Source organism: Camelus dromedarius, unplaced genomic scaffold, assembly GCF_036321535.1.
Source record: "Camelus dromedarius isolate mCamDro1 unplaced genomic scaffold, mCamDro1.pat HAP1_SCAFFOLD_180, whole genome shotgun sequence".
Lineage (NCBI taxonomy): Eukaryota > Metazoa > Chordata > Mammalia > Artiodactyla > Camelidae > Camelus > Camelus dromedarius.
Window position 1 is genome coordinate 286,234 of NW_026989839.1, and position 22,689 is coordinate 308,922.

Consider the following 22,689-nt stretch of genomic DNA (forward strand, 5'->3'; position numbering starts at 1 on the left):
TCAGGTTCTGTTCTGGATTTGAGAGTGTGTTCAGACATGATTCTTGCCCTTCAGGGGTCACTGCCTGGGTGGAAGTAACTTTTACACAAATCTGGGAAGGATGGCAATTAAGTAGATGGGCTGTTATGGTCCTCAGTATGCCCAGGCTCACTCTTCCAGGCACTCGTGGGACTAACGAGAGTCATGTTATTCACTCATTCACTGATTTATTACCCTTGAATTGATCATTTGTCCCATAGTAAGTGAAACAAGGGATCAGGAACATGAATTTTGTCCCCTCTCCCATCACTGATTTTATCTGTCAGTCGGGCGCCCTGTGTATGCATTGTGAAATGGTGGTATTTTTTGCCCAATGGGGCAGCACTGACAGTTCTGAGAATCAGGGGAGTCTCGTGGGTAGGACAGAACCGTGACACACATGGCAACACGCCACCATGTGAGACTGCATTGTCGATGCTCAGGTGACCCGATGTAGACCGCGGTGCTAAACCTGAGCGTGTTCAGTGATCTTGGCTGCTCTAAAAATACAGACTACAGGTCCCAAACTCTGGAGACGCTTAGGGTCTGCACCCCAGAATTCTGCATTTTAAGAAGCACTTTAACTAATTCTGATGAAGATGATCTGAGTGTCCCAATGAAAAACACTGGTGTGCGATTCAGCAATACTGAGGATTCTCAGGGAACGATGTCTTTTCAGGTTGGTCCAAGGTCCCTCACTTGAGACTTTTGCCTTGGGTTTAATTGTATGTGTTCAGAAGTGATGTCTCTCATTTCCAGTGCTTGTCAGCATGCTCTGTGCAGGGACTTGCACTCAGTAGATGGCAAAAACTATGATTCTTCAGGTCACCGAGCTAGAGTGTGAGTGATCTTTTATTTTGGTTTTCTTTATAGCAATGCAGAGTCTCCCGAGAAGAGATTCAGACTGAACAGCTTTGTGTCAGACTTTGGAAGACTGCTGGTGCCCAAGGTGTTCTCTGGCAGGGCAATGACGAATCTAGGTCCCTCTTTCACTGCTACGTCAATGATGTGGGCCACTTGGACAAGGCCAAATTTGCTATCCCAACCATAGCCCTTGACAGAGATATTCAGCTCCAGGAAGCCATCAGATGCAGCAGGTGGCCAGAGGAGGAGGCGAACGGGCTCATGAAATGTGACATCCCCAACTTCATCAATACGGACCAGAACTCTTCCTTTGGGGAAGATGATCTCCTGATTTTGGAACCACCAATTGTTCTAGAAGATAAGCCAGTTGCTCAGACCTCACGCATAGAATTGAATTGAGAAACGTGCTTTGTCAAGTGTCTTTCTGAAGATGTGAAGTTTGTCTTTGTATGGCAGGAATTCCCCTTTCACAAAATTGTATGTGTTTGTGTCTGAGAGAGAGAAATGGAGACAGACAGAAAGACGGAGACAGAAGAGCACCCCCTCAGAAGAGAGCTAGTTAAGGTGAGTTTTGTGCCTTTAAAAACATTTGGGGTTTTGGGGGGAACAAAGTATTTACATTGTCTCATTCTCCTAGTTGGAAACCTTGGCCCCATACTCAGTGTTAGCGGCCTTGAATGGGGATTGGCACGGTGCATTTCATCTGGCGCTGCCACATCCATGCTCTGCCTTTAGCACGTTGCTTTGCCTCTCAGGGCTGCCACCCTTTTAACTGTAAGGAGAGGAGTCTGGAGTAGGTGATCCATCCCAGCTCTGCTGTTTTGCAAATTTCTGATTTCGTATTCGGATGAGGCTGGGATACACCCAGAGCAGTATAAACCAGGCCCTACCTCCTGTCTCTTGCTGGGGCATCCCTTAGGCCTGTGCCTTCTACCCAACCCTTTACTGAGCCCAGCTTTTGTCAGGAGCCCAAGAGCCTACCGAGATGGCAGGGGACGTCTCTCGTGGTCACGGTGGCCATCATTTCTATTGGTTGTGCTGAAACAGCTCTTCTGAGATCCTCCGGCCACCCTTGCTCCAACCTGAGGACAGACCTACCGTTCCTTTCCTAGGAGGAGGATCAATCCATGGTGCATTTTATGACAATCCTGTCCCCAGGAATGCACGGAAGGTTATCAGCTGAGTGAGGGGAGGTGCCTCTGTGTCTCTGCGTCCCTGTATCTCGGTCTGCTCACAGTGCCCTGCCACCGGCTACTGAGCAAGAAAAGTGCTATTCACCATGATGGGTGTTTTGCAGATGTGTAGGCGATGGTCGTGTAGCTCGTGTGTGGGCTTTGAGCTGGGATGGTGAAGAGCTTATAAATACCTCATCAACATTTATTCGAGGTGGCTTGGTGCCACACAGACTTGATTCATGAAGGCATCAAGCCTACACACTGGTTTGGAAACAACTTGGTTTTGATCAGTCACACTGCATGCATGACTCACTGCTAATCTCTGGGTGGTTTTTTCATTTTAGATTTATTCACCCAGTGTCTTGCTTAAGCTGAAAAATACTTTTATTTCACCAGAATATTCTCTGATTCTTTGTTTTCACTCATCCAGTTTTTTAATTCCTTTAAAAATTGTTGTGTTTATAATGCCTCCTTATTTCTATCATCTCTAGGTTCCCAGTGGCCTGAGACATGCCGCAGACTTTATGTAGGAACTGTACCACCAAAAGAAATCCCCTCGCCATAATATCTTTTGAGGAAAATATTATTCTTTAAGACTCTAACACTAAATCGTAGAAGAAAGCATGGAACATTTCTTGTAGTTAATACATGTTCATGCAAAAAGAAATTTGATATTTTCATTGAAAAATGTTGACTTTAATAACTTTTACTAATGTGAATATTATTATTCATTATTTAATTAACCAAATAATACCACAGTTATTTATTATTAAGATTGAAATCTATTTACACTGTCTCTCAATTAGAAGACTGAAGTGTATTTAAAAGATGGAAAAATACCCATGATGACACCATCTTTTTTATTAACTAAATATCAAGAACTGTGCAGGGTTAAGATTTGTCCCCCTGCAAGCTGCCATGTTAGCATGAGGTAGTCTGTGGATGCTGCCAGAAGACAGGACACTCCCACAGGATCAGAGACAAAGGACTTCCTGCCGGCACAGCAGGCAGCCTGGGGTTCATGTTCATGTTGGTTCCTGAGCTCTTTTCCTATTGCTGTTGTAACTATGGACCACAGACTCAGTGGCTTAAAGTAACACACATCCATTGTCTCACTGTTCTAGGGTGCAGAAATGCAAAGTCAATGTCAGTGGGCTAAAACCAACGTGTGGCCAAGGCTACGTTCCACACTGAGGCTCTTGGGAGGGATTCATCTTACTACCTTTCCAAGCTTGCAGTGGTGCTCACACTCCTTGGCCCAGAGCCCTGTGTCACTGTGACTTCTGCTGCCACATCACATCTCTGTCTCTGACCAATCTGCCTCTCTCCTCTAAGGACCTCCATGATGACGTTTGCTTCCCACAGTGATCTGCCATCCCAAGGTCCTTGACAGTCACACCTGCAGAGTCCCTTTTGCCATGCACAGTGACATTCCTAGGTTCTAGGGATCAGACCGTGGACATATTGGGGGCCATTATTCTACCGAGTTCTTCCCTTTGGCCCCACTGGTTCTTGTCCATCCCACATGCAAAATGCATCCACCTCATCCCAACACCCTCCAGAGTCTCATTTACTACACCATCAACTCAAAGTCCAACATGTAGTCTAACTATTATCAGCTCAAAAGCCTAAATATTTTCATCCTCATCACCTAAGTCAGGCATGATTGGGACCCTGGGTGTGATCTTCTCTGCTCAAAATCCTGCAATGGCTTCTCATTTCACTCAGTGAAGAAGCGAGTGTCCTTATGGTGACCTTACAGCTTTCCTCCCCCTCCCGAAGCTGAGCTCATCTCCGGTTTTCTCCCTTGCTCACTCCGCTCCAGCCACACTGGCCTCCCTGCTGTCCCTTGGGGATATCAGACATGCACCCACAGGCCTGTTGCCCTGGCCAGTCTCTGTCCAACTCATATGCTGAAGTCCTGAACACCAGGACTACAGAACATGACCCCACTTGGAAATAGGGTTGTTGCAGATGTCATTGGTTAAGAAGAGGTCATTAGGGTGGGCCCTAATCCAGTATGACTTGTGTCCGGATAAATAGGGGCAATGTGGACAGAGAGACACGTGTACATGGGAGATGACGTGATGAGATGTGGAGAGAAGACGGTCTTCTCCAAGCCAAGGAGAGAGGCCTGGACCAGCCTCTCCCTCCCAGCCCTCAGGAGGAGCCTGCCCTGCTGACACCCTGCCTGCAGACTCCCCACCCCCAGGGCTGTGAGACAGTGAGCCTCTGTGGTTCATGTCACCCAGTGTGCGGTGCTGTGTTAGAGGGAGCTCAGCAACTATCACCGCGTTCTCAAGGTCCTCAGTGAGCCCAGCTCTGGCCATCTCATTTTAACCTGGAAACTGCCTTCCCCTTGTCTCTGCCCCAGAAACCCCCTCTCCCTGATCATATTATTTCTATCACCTTCTAGAATACCATATATTTCACATGACTGTCAAGACTGTAGTTTATGTTCTGCTCCTCCTCAGTCCTACAGGGACAAGGATCCTTATTTGTTCACTGACGGACCTCAGGTGGCTTGACCTGTACCCGTGGCACAGCAGTCAATACAAATTGGCCGGATGGAAGGAGGGATCGTTCCTTACATTCACAGGTGAGTGAACGAAGATTCCGGGGGACTGAGAGTTTCGCTCAGGCACAGAGCTGGTAAGTGTCAGGCCAAGGTGGGTTTCAGGTACCTATGAACCTGAGGGAGGTTTGAGTGATTCCCTTTCCATTGATTAGTATTTCTCAGGTGTCTCTTTTTCTGGCTCTAACTTTTGACTTCTTTCTGTTATTCTTCTAAGCTTTCAACCAGTTTTAAGTTTTAATTCTGCTTTGTCTCAGGTAAACAAATGAAATCTGTAAATCTTTTAACTCATTATATATTTCATCTAAATACATTGTGATTAGTGTTGATGTTTTATTTCTGGCATCTTGTTTTGTGATTTCTATTTGCTTTGCTCTGCTTTTCTCCTGCCTGTTATATACCTTGCAGTCATGGTTAAGAGCATGGCGTCTAGAGACAGCCTATCCGGGCTTGGTTCCCTCCCTTGCTAACCATGTAACCAGTATATGTAATCCCTTTGAGACTCACTTTCTTCATGTACAAAAAGTGGTACTATCCGCCTCAAAGACTGTGAGCATTAAGTGATAAAATAGATGAAGATCTTAGAATAGTGACCGGCCTATTTTGCGTTCTTCATTTTGACTTCTTTATTCTCTTTTTAAACAATTACTTTAGAGATTACTGTTAAATTTTAATGAACACCCTAGATATTGAAGATTAAAATGTTACTTAACCCATTCATTGAATTTTATATACCAAATGATATCTGTGTTTTATTTCCATAAGTTCTGTTTGGTTCTTTAAAAAATTGATCTGTTTTCTTTTTCATGATGTCCTGATTGTTCATTATGTTATATAAGATTCATTTTATCTTTTAATGATTCAGTCATACTTCTTTTATGCTCTCTCTTAGATTGTTTCATAATTTTATGCTCTGGAATATTAATCATCTTGTGTTTTACGGTTAGATCTTTCTTCCCAGTGGCACTGATTTCCTTCTGTTTTTAGTTGTGTGTCTGTGTGTGTGTAGAGTTGTCGGAGCTTCTCTATAGTGAGTACATATTTTTTCCTATGATTGTCCCTTACATCTTGGTTTTTAAAGTTTCCCTAGAGAACAATTTTGTGTTGCTTATCCTAAGGCTCCAGGTGATATGATCAACCTTGAATTATTATATTTTTGGTTTGGGAATTCCGGAATCTTCAGTGGAGTATCAATTTGGATTCTACATTCATATAAAGCAGGGGCGTGGAGATTAGATTTTTTTAAGGGAGACTTTGTTTTTCCCTAGAGAACCGGTTGTTACACCCCTTTCCTGTGTGCACATGTGGAGAACTTTGAGTCTCCCTTTCAGTGAAGAGGCAAGTCTTCCAATACGTCTTATGCAGAGGTTTCTATAAAGGAAGACTCTTCTACATCTGGTATGGACCCTGTTTCCTAAATGGACATTGTATCCCTATTTATGTGCAGATGAAAACCCCTTCCCTCCAGGGTGAGGTGGCATCAGCTCACAAGATTACCATTTTGGCGTTAAGTGTCCTCTTTGTATTGTCACCTGGGAACTTCTCTCTCCATAGTTAGCTCTGTGTTACTTTTGTTGTATTTTACCCGGCATTACTGAAAGTTTTACTTAAAAGGGATCCTAATTAGCTCTGTTTACCTGTTTCCAGAGCTGAAAGCTTCAGTTCTTGAGTATCTGTTTGATTTTTCTTAAAAATTCATTCCAGTATATTTCTCTGATGAAAGTCTTGACCCTGTTATATAATCTCCCATCATTTCCTTATTTTCTTGAATGTGTTAAAAGCATTTTATAGCCTTTATTGGTAACTCTGATGCCTACATCACCTGGGGTTTGCATCCTTTGTCTAATATCTCTTATTCTCATTTTATCCATCATATAGTCTTGACATGTTGCATGTCTAGAAATTCTTTATTACATGGCAGACATTGCAAATGAAAAATCCATATCTTATCTTCAGTAAGAGGTTTTCTACCTTCCCGTTAGGCAGAAAGGGTGAGGGACTTATCATCTCACTCCAATCAGGCCCTGAGTTGTGTCAGGACAGAAGTGCCGTTTTTCTTAAGACAGCTTTGAGGTATACTTGGCAAAATAATTTTCACACATTTAAAGTGTACAACTTAATACATTTTGACATGTGTATCCCCAAGAAACCATGACCACATTCAAGATAGTGAACATACCCATCACCCACAAAACTCTTCTCCTGCATTTTGTTGTCCCTCCCTCCCTCCCCATCTATTCCCCTGGAAACCATTGATCTGCTTTCTATCACAACATACTGGTTTGCATTTTCAAGATCGTTGTATGAATGGATTCATGCAGTATCTACTCTATGTTGTCTGACTTCTTTCATTCAGTGTAATTATTTTCAGAGTCATCTATGTTCCTGTATTAATAGCTTATTTTTCTTATAGCAGAGTATTGCTTAGTGCTGAGTTTTTCCTGAATAGTTTATTGTGAGCAGTGTTTGGATAGAACATCCTTTGTTTCTTCATTTACTTCTTGATGGATGCATGGGTTGTTTACAACTTGAGCTATTATAAATAATATTGCAGTGAATATTTAGTTACAAGTCTTTGTATGGACATATGCTTTTATTTTCTAAAGCATCAGATGAGGAATATCTGGCTTATATGTCAGATTGGTTTTTACCATTTTTAAAGAAACTGTTAAAGACTTTTCCAAAATGGTTGTGCTATTGTAAATTCCTCGTGGTGTGTATCAGTTCTGGTTGCTCTATTTCCTTGCCAGCACTTTGTAAGGTCGGTCTTTCTAATCGTATACATCCTAGTAGGTATGTGTACTACTATCTCACTGTGGTTTTTAAAAGCATTTCTCTAATGACTAATGGCATCTTTAATCAGCATCTTTTCATATGCTTATTATCCATCTGGATATCTTTACTGAAGTGTGTTTTCTGGCTTCATTCATTCATTCAGGTGTTTGTATTATTATTGAGTTTTGAAAACTTTTTATTCTGGATCAGACACAAAGAAAGACCTTTACCAGATATATGATTTGCAAATAGCTTCTGTCTATGGCTTGTCTTTTCATTTGCTTAGCAGTGTTTAGAACAGCTTTGAAGAGTCTTCATTTTTGTAAAGTTCACTCTATCAGTTACTTTTTTTAAAATAGATTTTACTTTTGGTGTCATAGCAAAGAAATATTTGCCAAACCCAAGATCATAAAGCTTAAGCCTATGCTTTTTCTCCTAGCTGTTTTATAGTTTTAGATTTCCTATTAAGATCTATGATCCACTTAGAGTTAATTTTTGTATATTTTGTGAGGTGTGGATCAAAGTTCATTTTTTTTTTTTGCATATCACTATCTAACAATTCCAGCACTAATTGTAGAAAAGATCATTTTCTCCACTGCATCCTTTTGAGAATCAATTGTCTATATAAGTGCTCGTTTAGTTCTGAACTTTCTATTCTGTTCCATTATTCTACTTCCCTGTTTTACACCAACACCATACTTTCTGATTACTGTAGCTTTATAAAAAAAGTCTGAAAATCAGATAGTGTAAGTCTTCCAAATTTGTTTTTCTTGTTCAAAGTTGTCTTGGATATTTGGGATCCTTTGCATTTTCATGTGAATTTTAGAATCAGTTTTTAAATTCCTTACACCCTCTTCTGCCAAAATTCCACCCATGTTTTTGGCCATCTCCAAAGCCACATTTTCTGAAGAGGTCTCTCTAGATCCTAGGTGAAAGTAATTTCTCTTTCATCTGTGCTCCATTCACATATCTTAATATTTGATTACATTTATTCATATTTGGCTTTATGCACTTGTCTGATCTTTCCTGCCATATAGTAAACCTCTCAAGATTAGGAATCTTGACTTGGTTCCCTCTGTCTGCTGAGAAAACTAGTTCTATGCTTTGCAGGAGTGAGCCCTGCAGTAAGAGGTATCTGCAGCACACATCTATCTCATTGTTTGCATATTGTCAAGGAATCCTGCAGACTTGGAATTGTTTATTGATTGTTGTCTCCAAGACGGCTCAGTCTTTTTTATTTCTATTACTACTGCTGCAGTTTCAAAGAACAATGGGCTAATTATTTTCCAAATATGAAAGCATACTGTAATTGAGTTGTGATGCAAATTATGTGCTGCTGTGTCTTAAAAATCTGCTTAGTGTTCACAGGCTCCTTCACTCATGGAACTTTTGGGAGAATGACATATCCTTAGAGATAGCACTGCTGACTTTGGCGACTTGAGCAGCAGTATCTGAACTCACTCCTGCTGTTTTTCCAGTGCCCCTCTAGCCCTACTCCAGCCCTCCATGCCCGAACCTGCAGTTCTGCCCTCGAAATGCCTATTACTTCTCAGGAAGACTTCCCTATGAAACATAATCATATCCTTCTTGTGGGGACATTCAGTCCAGTGACCAGACAGCAGGGGAAAATGTTTAGTCTGCTCTTGGTAGAGCCTAAACTCTTCCATACTTATTAGAAGCAAATCCAATGAGGAAACTGTGTTGGCATCTAACAAATCAGCATAAATGTCTGATGAGGAAGATCAGCTTCCCCATCCCACTCAGGTGTCATGTTGGTGTGACACTCACCGTGGCTAACATTTTCTCCTGTGTGCAATGTAAGTTTCAAGACATTATGAATGGCTTTTTGTTTTTCTTCCTTGGTCTTTCCACATTTACTGTGTCTGGTGAGATTATATGAATCCTGCTTATTTTCAGCCCAGCACTTACTCTTTTTAAAGGATCACGTGTTTAAAAGGCTAGTGGACAATTTGTTAGAAGATAGAAATCCTTAGATTTTGGTCCTAGAGTTGAATCTTGGTTAGGGGTGAATGAAAATTCCCATTAAAATTTTAAATTCAGTGTTACAAAGTTTTAAAAATAGTTAAATATTACCCAATTCCATTAAACACTTTAGCAGTTATTTACTTTTAATCCTGCTTCTGGGGCAATTTTGCAATGATTCCCTCCCTTTGTTGATTCCCTCTTTGTCAGAATCCTTGAGAGGCCCCTGTCATCACTGTCAGTATCATCATCATCATCATCATGGAACTGATTCCTCTGGAAAATTCTAGGAAAATAAACAGATGGGTGGGGTTATGTGTAGGTCAATGTGTGCATATACAATAAGAACAGTTATCAGACATTAGATGCAAGATATCCATTTTATTTAGAGAAGAATGTGGTCATGAAATCCTGATGTGGTGAATGAAGGAAGCAGTGGGAACAGGATAGTCAGTGGAAAGGAGGAAGAGAGCGAAGCGGGGAGCATAGATCCTTGGTTAGCCGATCATCAAATTGGTGTGAATGAGGGGAGTGTGGTGGCAAAATCATGTTCCTCCCCTGCCACAGGTTAGCCAACAGTGACATGTTTCTGTACATGGCAAAAGGGATGACAGATATATTAGGAGAAATATCTTAGAGGATTTCTGTATTCTAAATTCTCTATTAGCCTTTTAAACCCATGATACATTATTAAAGTTTAGTGGAGGGCCACAAATAAAAAGGATTCATATAATCTCACCACACATACTGAAGGTAGAAAGACTAAGGAAGAAAAACAAAAAGTCATTCATAAGTGCCTTGAACCTTAAATTGCTCATGGGAGGAAATGTCACACAAGGTGAGTGTCACAGCCACATACATAATGCCTGAATGGGAGGGGAGAAGGGGATCCTGAGATGAGACAATAGGGTGAGTAGCCTGGATTGTCCAGGTGGGCCCAATGTAATCACAGGGGTCTTTAAAATTGAGGACGTAGCCCAGCTGAGTTTAAAATCAGAGGGAGGTGTAGCCATGGAGCAGTGTTCAGAAAGGCTGCTGGCCATGAAAATGGAGGAAGTCGTGGGACACAAGCTAAGGAAGGTGGGTGACCTCTGGAAACTGGAAAAAAAAAAACCAAAAACGAGGAAAAATTCTCTTCTAGATCCTCTAGAAGGAAGGAACCCTGCTGGCAACTTGAATTTAGCTCAATGAGAACTGTGTTGGATCTCTGACCTCCACAGCCATAAGCTGATAAATCTGTGCTGGTTTAAGCTGTTAAGCTTATGGAAGTTTGTTACAGTGGTAATAGAAAAATAACATAGTGAGCCATAGTGTAAGGGATTAAAGTTCTAGGCTGTGGTGTGGAGAGGATTCTGACATTCACACCTAAAAAACAACCAGGTGCAGTGGAAAGGTGTTTTAAGGAAGACCTACCTGGCAGGGCTGTTAATAGGACTGTTTGGTGTGAGGAGAGCATTGGAGTAGAGGAATCAATTAAATCTCTACCAGAAAAATAAGGAATAAAATATAACAGTGCTTCAGTGTTAGTGGATGCAGGAATGGAAATGGGCACAGAGATATAAACATTACTTTGAAATTAGCTACAGGTTTGATGATTGCATGTTGGGGAGAGTTAGCCGATGTGTGGACTGAATGTTTGCATCCCCTTAAAATCCGTATGTCAAAACCCCATCTCCCAGGGTGATGGTATTGGGAGGCGGGGCCTTTGGGAAGTGATTACTAGGATAAAATAAGGTCATGAGAGTAGAGCCCTCATGAATGGGATTAGTGCCCTTATAAAGGGCCCCAGATTGCTTGCTTCTCTCTGGCCCATGAAGATAGTGGGAAGACAGCCATCTTCGAGTCATGAAGGCTATCATCTCCCAGATGCATTGACCTCAGCCTCCAAAACTTAAGGAACATGCTGGTTGTTTAAGCCACCTGGCCCATGGTAATTTGTTACAGCATCCCAGACTGACGAAGACAGTGGAGAATGCCTCTGAGTTTGACACTGATTGCCTGGAGAATGCTGAAACCCAGGGAAGTGGGCAGCACAGACGTTTACTCATTTAATCCTGGCAACACGGTACGAGATAGAGTCTACATATTCCTCGCTATATAAAAGGGAAGGAAAAAGAGGCACAAATAACAACAACAACAACAACAACAACAACAACAACAACAACAATTTTTCCAAGATTCACACAGAACCCCTGGAGGCAGAGTGAGAACTTATACTCAGGCAGGCTGACCCGAGAGCCCCTGCTCATAACTACTAAGTCAGATCACCTTGCTTATGTGGATCAATTTTTTTCAAGTGTGATATGAGGGTACTGTGTCCAGTAACTTATAATTTAAAAATAACTCACTGTAAGGGAAACATTAGTCGCAGGCATTGCAAACCACAGTAAGCTACACATACAAAAATAACTCGTTAGGGCAAGATAACCAATAATGTTTTTAAATATTATACTTGCTGTACCTTTGCAATAAAATGTGTATTTATAATTCTGTCTGCCTACAGAATAACTTCATAATACTGAATGTGGCTGGTGGCTCCCATGGTGGACAGCACGGGCCTAGAAAATTTAAGTGACTTGTCCAGCCTTGCCCAGGAAGCTAGTGGTGGGATCAGAGATATAGGTTGGGACTTTTCCTTCCTATCCAACAAGTCCCTCATGGAGGCTTAGAAGCTTCTCCTTTGGTGCCCAGCTGTCTATTCGTACTTATGACATCTTGTCAGGTGTCCCACCCTGCTCCTGAACATAAGCCAGTAACAACATTTGCTCTTTTCTGGCCAGGTAATACATTCTAGCAGCTTCCATTGACTCCTTGGCATCAGTTCTTACCTGGAAGGGTAGTGGCTAGAGATGCAAATGTGTCCACATGACAGGGTTTTCATAAACATAGCAGGAGTTGTCAAGAGAAGAAAACGTCAGGAAGACGAGTGGAAGCAGGTCATTTAATATACCAAATCGGTACTTTCAATGAATGTTTGTGTTTCCAAGTCCAGACTTGTTCTGCTCGTGCATTACAGGCCAATAAATCGGGAGACCAGGTTTTGGGGCAAGAAATAGCGACTTTAATTTGGAAACCCAGCTGAGAAGATGGAAGTCTATTGTCCTGGAAAACCATTCCCCAAAGTCAGAATTCAGGCTCTTTTTATATTAAAAAGGGGAAGCAGGAATGCTTGGTTGCTGCAAACTTGGTTTATGAATTCTTTGTTGTTAGAGCCTTTTGTTCTTGCAGCTCTTAGCCTGGGTCAGATCCGTGTAAACCTCCAACAAACAAATGTTATTTTCTATTCTGTAACATGTTATCTTTATATGAATGGAAAAGTGTTAATATCCTTTAAAGTCAGAGCCTTGAGAATAGGGTCTCCTGTATATTTCAGGCTCTAGGCAACATTGTTTTACAAAAGGTGCAGAACAAACAACACTAAACCTAGGAAACAGGGCACAGGGTTAAACTCAAAAGAACAGATATAACATGGAGTCAGATATGTTCTTTCCTATTTCAGTAGTGCCATGGAGAAGGCACTTTGGGCAGCTTGTTGTAGGGTCCTGGAGGCTTTCTCTCTCAGCCTCTGGGCGCCTCTATTGCAAACCCTTCATAGCTGTTTGGCCTGTTGGAAAACCACTCCGACTGTTTTGCCCGTAAGATGCGTTCTGTTTATAACTCATCTCTACTCCTTGGAAAACAACTCAAGAAAAACTCAGTTGGCTTTCCACCAGCGTTGGGCAGGGGTGAGGGATAGCATGTAATTATTTTATAAAATAAAAATTAAAATTAAAATAATAATAAAAATAATAAAAGAAGTATTAAAACAGCACTGGGCACATAGGAGAGAGTCAATAAATATTTCCTGGCTTAAATTAAAAGTGATGGCTCAGTGATTCTATGGCTGCTGTATTTGCTGAGCTTGTTACTCTTTGCTCCATTACAATTTTTTTAACTGAAAAAGAAATACATGCATATGGTTAAAAAAATTCGAACAGAGCACAAAAATACACAAGTGAAAGAAGTTTTCCCTCACCCTCTGTTCTTTCAGCCCTCCCTGGAGATGTCACTGTTTATTATCCTTTGTGTGCTTTTCCAGATAGGCTATGCACATTCCCACCTATGTATGTAAATTCCTTTAAACTTTTACTTATTTTTAACTTAAAGGGGTTTAAATCCTCAAGTGCCTTCTGCCTGGGTAATAGAAAAGAACAAATCTGACTCCATACTAGATCTTTTCCTTTGAATTTAACCCTGTGCTCTGTCTCCTAGGCTTCATCTTGCTTGTGAAACAGTGTTGCCTAGAGCCTGAAATATACAGAAGAGCCTAATCTGAAGGCTCTGACCTTTAAGGATATTTAACACTTTTCCATCCATATAAAGATAACAAGTTGCAGAAAAGAAAATAACGTTTGTTTTCCTGGAGGTTTACAGAGATTTGACTCAGGCAGATAGCTGCAAGAACAAAGGATTCTAACAAAAAAGAATTCCTACACCAAGAAGTTTGCTACAACCAAGCAGGTAGGAAAGGAGCCTGAATTCTGACTTGGGGAGATGGTTTTCCAGGACATTAGTTTGCCATCTAGGTCTACAGAAACTTGCTATTCCATGCCCCAACACCTGGTCTCTGAAGTTATTGGCCTGTCCTGCACTGAGGAGAATGAATTTGGACTCGGTAACACTCCTATCTACCTAGCAAGCTGGGCACTGGATCTGAGGACAGCTCTCCCACACCCAGGGAACTGCTGTGAGCCCTTGATGGTTCCACTAGGGTGGGGTGTGGTTTACTCAGGAGGGATGGGCACTATGCACCAACACTCAGGCAGTCTGCTCTGTCTGGGGCTCTGATCTTATACCTCCCGCTCCCCACCAGCCCAACACCTAGAACAGTGGAGCTAAGACAGATCGTGCCTGCCTGTTTCCCAGCGTGTAAAAGGGGAATATGAACTCTTCCCAAGGTAGTTCTGAGCGACAACACCTTCGGGTGCTTGGTTCCCAGAGCAACAGGGAACCCAGCTCTGCGTGGGGTCAACGGGTGTGATCCCGTAGGGGTTCTGCAGAGGCCTCGGCTGGAGGGCTGGACCAGGGAGGGAAAATTTGAGCTGCGGGCCTTGAAGTGTTAGTGAAGGGTACAGAGGCAGGACTGACTTCTGTTTCAGGATGCCACCAGAGGTAAACCGTTTTCTCTCCATCTCTGCTACTCCCCTCCCCTCTCCAGATCCCTCCCTTCTCTCTGCACTTCCTGTCCATCTGTCTCCCTCCACTTTTCTCCTCCTCCCCTCCTCCTCCCATCTTCTCCCTCCCTCACTTCCGCAGCTTCTCTCACAGAAACCAGAGGATCGCTGGCCCTCCTGCGCATGCGCAGTCAGTGCCAGGTGGACCGCGGTTTGGAAGCTCCAGCTCCGAGCCGGGGATCTGCCCCAAAGTCTTCTCAGCTATGTCGCCCGGTAAGCCTTTAGCTCCTGCCCCGGGGCCGGGGCCTCCGGCTGTGGAAGTGCAACGTGGGGGGCTCACGGGAAAGGTTCAGGCGGCTGCGGGAGGGCGGTCCACGTGTCACAGCCCGCGAGGGTATGATTCAGCGTGTGTTCAGCTATATTGCTCGGGCCAGGCCCCTCTGCCTGATCCACCTGCCCCGGCGCCCCGGCCACAGCTGCTCAGGGCCAGGTGTGCACCTGCCGCCTCTCGCCCCAGCTGGTCTCCCCTCAGTCTGCGGCTGGAGTCCCCCTCCCCTCTCCCGCCCGTGAGTCCTCTCTTCCCGGGATTCCTCTCCTCAGCCGCCGGCCCGTCCCCGTCCCTGGGTGGGCTGTGTCCCGGGACGGCGGGGTCTGCGGACTCGGATGGGGCAGCTGGGACTGGGGCTGGCCTCCGAGCGGGGCTGCAGCCCGCGTCCCCAATCCCCCACTTTCCCTGCCCCGTGACCCCTGGGCTGCCCTCCTCTCCCTTTCCCGCTCCCTCAGGACCAGCTCGGTGGCGTGGGCGCTGCTCCCCAGGCTGAGAGCCTCCGGCCGTAAAGCCCAGCTTGTCCTGGTGAAGTCTGCAAAAGGGAGCGTCAGTGCTGAGGGAGCTTCCGTCACCTCCCTCAGTGTTTCTGCCCCAGGTAAGTTCCTTGAACACTTTCAGGTGTCATGATGGCGGTGCTTGATGATGTCACGTGGTTTTATACTGAGAGGGATTACAGTGTTGAAAGCAGGACTTGGTTCAGTTAAAAATGAGCTGAAGGCATGAGTATGTGACATCCTCCAGGCTTCCCTCTCCCAGGCTGAAACGTGTGACAGTCGATTTTAGAAAGATAGTTACAGTCCCTAACTAGCCCAGCCCAGCTTGGGTGTGTTAACAGGAACAGCACCACCAGAGGCGTTGGAGACCTAGGGACATTGCAGTCCTAAAGAGCTCCTGGCACACAGTTTGGTTTGTTTTGGTTTTTTCTTTTTCTTAAATTGTGCGGCAGACTAGTTGTATAGAGGGGAAAATAATTGTCAAGAGATTATTTTTCATATAACAGATTTATTGTGATATTGTTCACACACTGTGAAGTCCATCCATTTAAATGTTACAATTCAGCAGCTTTTAGCATATTCACAGTGCTGCAACCATTATTATTCCAGAACGTTTTCGTCACTTCAGAAAGAACAGTGGAAATCAATGACCTATTCACCCTTACCCAGTGGTGGTTCTAAAGAAGTTTCTTGGCTGTTCCTGACCATAAATTAACTTGCTATATTCCATGAAATATCTGGTAGTAATTCTAATTAGAATTGCATTGAATCTGTCTATCAAAACAGGAAGAATTAATGTCTTTATGGCATAAACTTCTTCTAACCATGAATATATCTGAGACCCTACCTTTTCATCTGTCCAGAGCCTGGCCCATGGGAAGTCCTCACTAATTTTGGGGCTTGTGAATGATGAGATTCTATACATTGTTAGTTGCAAATGTAGCCTTTCACAGAAGAGAAAAGTAACCTCAGTGAAGCCAAGTGACTCTCTGATAGTCAGAAAGGGTGACAGTCAGTGTTGGAGTGATACAGTGGACTTGCTGCTTGCAGCCAGAATTCTCCACCACCTACAGCTACGGGGATTACAGTGTTCTTTTATTTTTTTAAAGACTTGTTTTTATTTTTCTAATTATTTTTTATTGAAGTGTAGTTAACTTACAATGTTAGTTTCAGGTGTACAGCAGAGATTCAGTTATAAACATATTCATATGTATATACATACGTTTTAGATTGTTTTTAGTACAACTCATTACAAGAACTTGAATATAGTTCCCTGTGCTATACAGCAGGTCCTTGTCATTTATTTTATATTTATTAATGTGTATCTGTTAATCCCCCTTTTCCTGCCTACTAACCACAGTTTGTTTCTATGCCCATGAGTCCATTTCTAGCAGCACCATTTTTCCTAGTTAATATATGCTGCTTGGCTGCTTTCAGTTTCAGTAATTCCATCTTATCTGTGGGCGTTTTTCTTCTGGTGGACCTGTATGTGGTTTGCACACGTGGTAATAGAGATCTGTATTTTGGAGAACTCCAGGCCTCGTGTAGTCCCTGGTAGAGAGCGCCCACTGAGCTGATGCTTGAACTGGGAAAAAAGCATAGTAAATGTTGGTATTTCCACTATAGTTGAGACTTCCAGGTTTCTATAACCTCTCTAGCCAACCTTAATGTTGGCTGCACCCATACTGGGTAATTTGGTGGAACTCCATGGTATGGTGATGTAGAGACAGGGCTTTGTATGCTTCTTCTCTTTCCTTTTTCTAACACATAATCTCCTGGGCCTCCCAGATCCTCCCACAACAGTGCCCAGGGCTGGCTTGGTGCTGCTCTCAGGCAATATTTGTTAATAAGGCCCTTTCCTCATCTCTTCTGAGCCTCCGTTTCCTTCTCTGCACAATGAGACCGTAGACTAGATAAGTCCTTTTCAGTTTCTTTTAGAGCCATGTTTCCTTTGAGAAACAGAAAATGCAAATCTCTCCTCTCATTCCAACCCTTTAGATTTTGATATGTCCTCCAAGGAGTGACATAGCTCTTTGTGGAAAGCTGATGTGATTGTGATTCCAGGTGGCACAGGAAAGACTCTTCAGAGATTTATTGCAGGGAAAGGGCAGGAAGGGAGCAGTATGTCACACTTTCTGGTGTGAGCAATGGAGCAGGGGATTGGGTTTAAATACGGTGTCTGATGTGGCCTCTCTCTAATCTTGCACAATGTGATAAACCTCTCTCCCTCAGTTTTTTCATGTATGAAGTTGGGGTGATAGTATTTTAGGGTTTTTGTGAAACATTATACACATAATCCATTTGTTTCTCGGTAGAAACAAGAGCTGCTAGGGAGTCAGTGATTTCTTTAAAAAAAAAAACATCTTGTCCATAGCACTCTGTCTGTGTGTATTTTGAAGTTCCTGGAGGGTGAGTGTTGAAACTAAAGTCCATCATGGGACAGGTGGCCCATGGTCCTCTGTGCCCCAGATTGCCCCTTCCTCCCCAGTCCTCTTCCTCTCAGTCCAGAATGACGTTCCCTAGTAGATTTATACAGAGTTCTTGTGGAAATAGCCTTTCATTTTATTGTTTCACCAAGAAGGGCTGCCATCATGATCTCTGTGGTCAGGTTTTGCTGACCTGAAGGCTATGCAATTGGGGGTTTCTATTTAATAAAAAGAAAAAAAATTACAAATACAAACTTAGACATAGGGTGGTGACAGGGGCTCTTGGAAGTGGGGGCCATTAGCTTTGTTAGCTTCAGGTGCAGTGGCCTTTGGCCACGAGGACCCATCCTTGTGCTCTGAAATTGGAGGGACCAGTGGGTTCAGTGGGAAATTTAACTGAGTGTATCTCATGGTCTAGGGATTGTCCTATTTGTGCTGTGTGTTCCTTATTTGAGACAGTGAGCTCATTTAACCTCAATAGCCTCTTTAAAAATTAGACTTTTAATTTTGTGATGTAACTTAGATTCCCATGTAGTTGTAAGAGATAATATGGAGAGGGCCTATGGACAATTTGCCCAATTTTCCTTAACGGTTCAATCTTGCAAATTTCGGGTACAATTCATTACTGACTCACTAACCCTTTGAGGTTTGTGTTATTGCCCTCATTTCTATTCATGATTAAACTGGGGCTTAGAGAATCACACAGGCCTGCCCAGGTCACCCACATGGTTAGTGTAGAGTCGGGTGAAAGTGGGCTTGGGATTTCCAGGCAGTACCATTATGATGGTCTGTGGCAGGGAGCAGCATTCACTTTGCTTGTTTATTCATTCATTCAACAAACATTTATTGAATAAACTCTGTGTGTCAGATGCTTTAATAGGGTTATCAGATTCTTCAGCGGTACTGAAAATCAGGTAAAATTTCTGTTTTTTAATCGGAGAAAATTAGCTCTGAGAGGTTATAACCCCCCAAAAGGTAATATAGCTGATAAAGGAGGGATAGTAAATTTGTACAGTCCCCCCTTTTTATGCAGGTTGTAACCTAGGCATTTAACATTTGCAAACTTCCGTAATCCAGATAATTTCTTCTAAGGTAATGATTTTTTTTTAATTGAATTATAGTCAAGTTTACAATGTTGTGTCAATTTCAAGCTATTTTTTGAAATTTGAATTAAAAAATATTTTTTGAGGAGGGTAATTAGGTTTTTTTATTTGTTTCATTTTTTAAAATGAGGTACTGGCGATTAAACACAGGACCTCATACTTGATAAGCACGTGCTCTACCACTGAACTGTACCCTCCTCCCCAAGGCAAGTTTTCTTATTCATTATTCTGCAGCATAGGAATTCAAATAAATTGGATAGAAATCCAGATATTTTGATCCCACTGTGGTTCTTTTCTTTATATTCTGCTTAAAGGTGTGTGGAAAGCAGTTCCTTTGTTCATTTATTCAGCAGTTTTGAGCACTCTCTTTGCATTAGGGTTTGGCTAGGTGCTTGGAACAGAAAACAAGAAATGACCCTGCTCTGCAGGGGCAGGAAGCCTAGACCAAAAGCTGGGTAATGTGATCCGACCTACAGTAGCCATGTGCAGGCACTGAGGACAAACTGTACCCCCGTCTTTGCTTGGGCTTCCCTTGCCTTCTGGCTGATACACACCAGGTCACCGCAACCCAGAGGGGCCCACAGCCCACAGCAGAGTAAGTATATCGATCTCCTCTCCCCTCTCGGCAGGGGCTGCAACATGAGCATCCCTGACTACGTGCAGTGCGCTGAGAACGACCAGATTCTCCCCGTGGTGGTCCAAGCCATTGGGATCATCTCAGAGGAGAATTTCTTTTGCATCTATAAGCGAATCACCTTGGTGAGCCAGATCAGCCCCTGTGGCTCCCATTGGGCACTCTGTATCCACTACAGGCACCACTATGCACCCGAGAATGGGTGGGGAATCTTCCAGACCCACAGCAAGGTAGTGGGCCTTGTCACCATTGCCGACTGCCTCTCGGCCAAGGCCTTCGAGAAGCTCCACGTGCAGAGGAGCTGTATGGCACATCGTTAATGACTCTCAGCTCTTTGTGCTGAATGTGTAGGTAGCCGAGCAGAAGCGCACCGACGTGGCCTTCAATCTACGAGGACTGCAGGATGGTGGAGAATAGTATCGAGGACTTCACTGTCTCTCTCTTCATCATGCTCAAGTCCAAGTGGCTGGATAGGTCCCCCAACAAGTCTGGGGATACGATCCCCCTCCTCTGTACCTTGTTTGAGAAGGAGGACTTCATGGGATTGGACACAGATAGCAGGTAAGTCTACCTGGAGGCCCGGCCACCCTCTATGTATGCCAGATTGCTTCCCTATATCCAGGAAGGGATCATTAAGGAAGAGGGCTGTCTTGTAGCCAAGAGTGGATGGAGGGGCAGCCCGCTGGTTTACAGACATTTAAAAGTGAATCCGCCTTTGTTTCAGAGAGATCCTTTTAGGGATATTGTGGACACTTACTCCAGCTTTTCAGCCAGGACCCCTGGTGGAACCCCTGGAGTTGCTGTCCAATAGAGTAGCCACAGCCACTGATGCTAGGAGAGCTGGGGAGGAGGCTGGTCTGAGCTGACATGTGCTGTAGGTCAAATGAACATCAGATGCTGAGACATCTAATAAAAGGAATGTAATCTACATTGTTCCTTTCTATATTGATTACATGTCAAATTGATAGTATTCTACGTACAGTAGAATAAGTAAGATCTGTTCTTAAAATCAGTTTCTAGTATTTGTTTTTGTTTGTTTGTTTAGTTCTTTGTTTACTTTTTAAATGTGGCAACTGGGAAACTTTCTTTACATGGATCTCATTTCATTACTGATGGGCAGCCTGTCCTGGGATAGTCTCATCCCTTTGCTTATAGATGAGATGCTGAATCCCAAGATGCAGAATGAGGCTCCGGTTGAGGTGGGTGTGGAACTGGTGTCTCCTGACTCCTAGGCTCAGCACCTGCACAGCTCAGGCCCTCTCTTCATGCCTGACAGTCACCATGACAGGTTAAGACATCAGAAACACCGCCAGGGACTTCCGAAAGAACTCCTTAAGCAGGAAAAGGCTTGTCACGGAGTTTGGGACAGAGCAGGGAAAGGTTCATATTCACTTTGTCCCTGTGATTATGTCAAAGGCATCACTTTGCCTCGAAAGTGCAGACGAGCTCTTCTGGGCTGCCTAATCCCCACCTTCTGCTCTGTTTCCCCGTGTGTCCATTGTGCCGTCCCTCGGGCAGAAGAGGTTGAGATGCCTTTGCCGAGAGGTGGGACCCCTTTGCTGGGGAAAGTGAGGGAAGTTGTGTACCCCCGGCCTACGGCCTCGGGCCTTGAGTCTGGACAGCACTCATGGCGGTCTCACAGGTGATGGTCGGAGAACCTAGCACGTGCAGCTGGATCCGCTGTGGAGGCGGTGCTCTGTGATTCTTGAACTTGCCCAAGATCAGATCCTACTTTCTGGTTGTTGGTCAGTTGGAGGAGAAGGTGCCAGAGAATTGAAAAAAAGAATGTCCAGACCAGCCCTGTGAGTGAGAGGCACAGGGGACCTGAGTCCCACCTGCGTGTGGATGCCTGGCGAACTCTGCATGAATTTTCAGTTCCTCCCCGGATATTCCTCTCTGGCTTAAGGAAGGGGCAAGTAATGTCGTGGCCATGATCTGTACTTGTCCTCACACTTCCCTGCGATCTACATGTCCGCAATCCCCTTCTGCTCCTTGGAGATGAGGTGGCAGGTTTAGGAGCTTGGGCACTGCTGAAGGCACAGCTGCCAGCACCGGGCTTCTCCCAGACTGGCTCCGTTCACCTCACCTGTCACCTCCTGCTGAGCCCCCAGGCATTAGTCCAGGTAGGTGCATCGGTGCAACGTAAGAAGGGACCAACTTCTCCCCCTGGACAGACTGGTGGGTGAGCAGTGGAAGCCTGGAGCCATGCCCCAGCCCCCAGGCCAGTGCTTCCTCTTTTGTCATAGGAGGCACTGGTGACATTTTTGCTCAGCAACTGCTTGGTTCTGAGTCTGTAGACACACCAGAGAATGCCAGCTTGTTTTTGCCTTTTCAAGTCTTTCCTTGGGATTTCGCAGGGTAGTTGGATGTGTGCTTAGCCCATAGTGTTTGACACTGTCACCATTGTTTACCCAGAACCTCGTGTACCAGGCATGGTTCTCAGCATCAAAATACAGCAGCGCATTAAACCTCCCTCCTGGTGGGTCTGTCTGTTGTGGTACAAAAAGCACCCAGCCAGCATCTGAACGTCAGTGAGATAACGCGGCCAGTGAGCTCGGGTCAAGCACGTTCTTCTCCAGTCACTTTTACTCCATTGTTCCTTTTACTATTCTACAGTCATTAATTTATAAAACAACACTTTGGTGCAGGAGCAGAGCCTAATCCTCTCCTGCTACTCTTGGTGGGAGTGAGTAAAACTGTCCAGCCTGAAATGTGACCACAATTTGTAGCTCAAAAGCTGTCTAGACGCATGTAGGTGGAGTTTTGGTTTGGGGCTCTGACCACGTTGGTGTCCCCTGGCAGCGCTGCTCCACACAGGCCCCTGCCTTCCCTGGAGCAGGAGGTGAGGATGGGTCTCACTGTCCCTGCGTCCCTGGCCTCACACACTCACGTAAATTCTTGTACAGGCTGTCAAATTCATTTTTGTTCTTGTGTGTTTCTAATTTTCGCTTGTTCCTCTTTTCCTTTTTCTTTTTTCCTTTTTCTCTTGTACTGCCCTTTGTGTATGTTGTTGCATCTGAAAAGGTGGGCTGTGCACACCCTGCATTGGAAATAGCTGGATCACCCTCCGTGCTGTCTCCATCGCTTTAAAAACCAAAAACTTAACAGCTGCCTTGATCCATGTATTATCCTAGACATCTTTTATTTTTCTAATTTTTTGG

At 44.0% G+C, this 22,689-nt stretch overlaps 1 pseudogene; it reads left to right on the plus strand.

Moving 5' to 3' along the window:
* Positions 1 to 898: 898 nt before the first annotated feature.
* Positions 899 to 1,281, plus strand: LOC135320897 (melanocortin-2 receptor accessory protein 2-like; annotated as a pseudogene).
* The last annotated feature ends 21,408 nt before the right edge of the window (positions 1,282 to 22,689 follow it).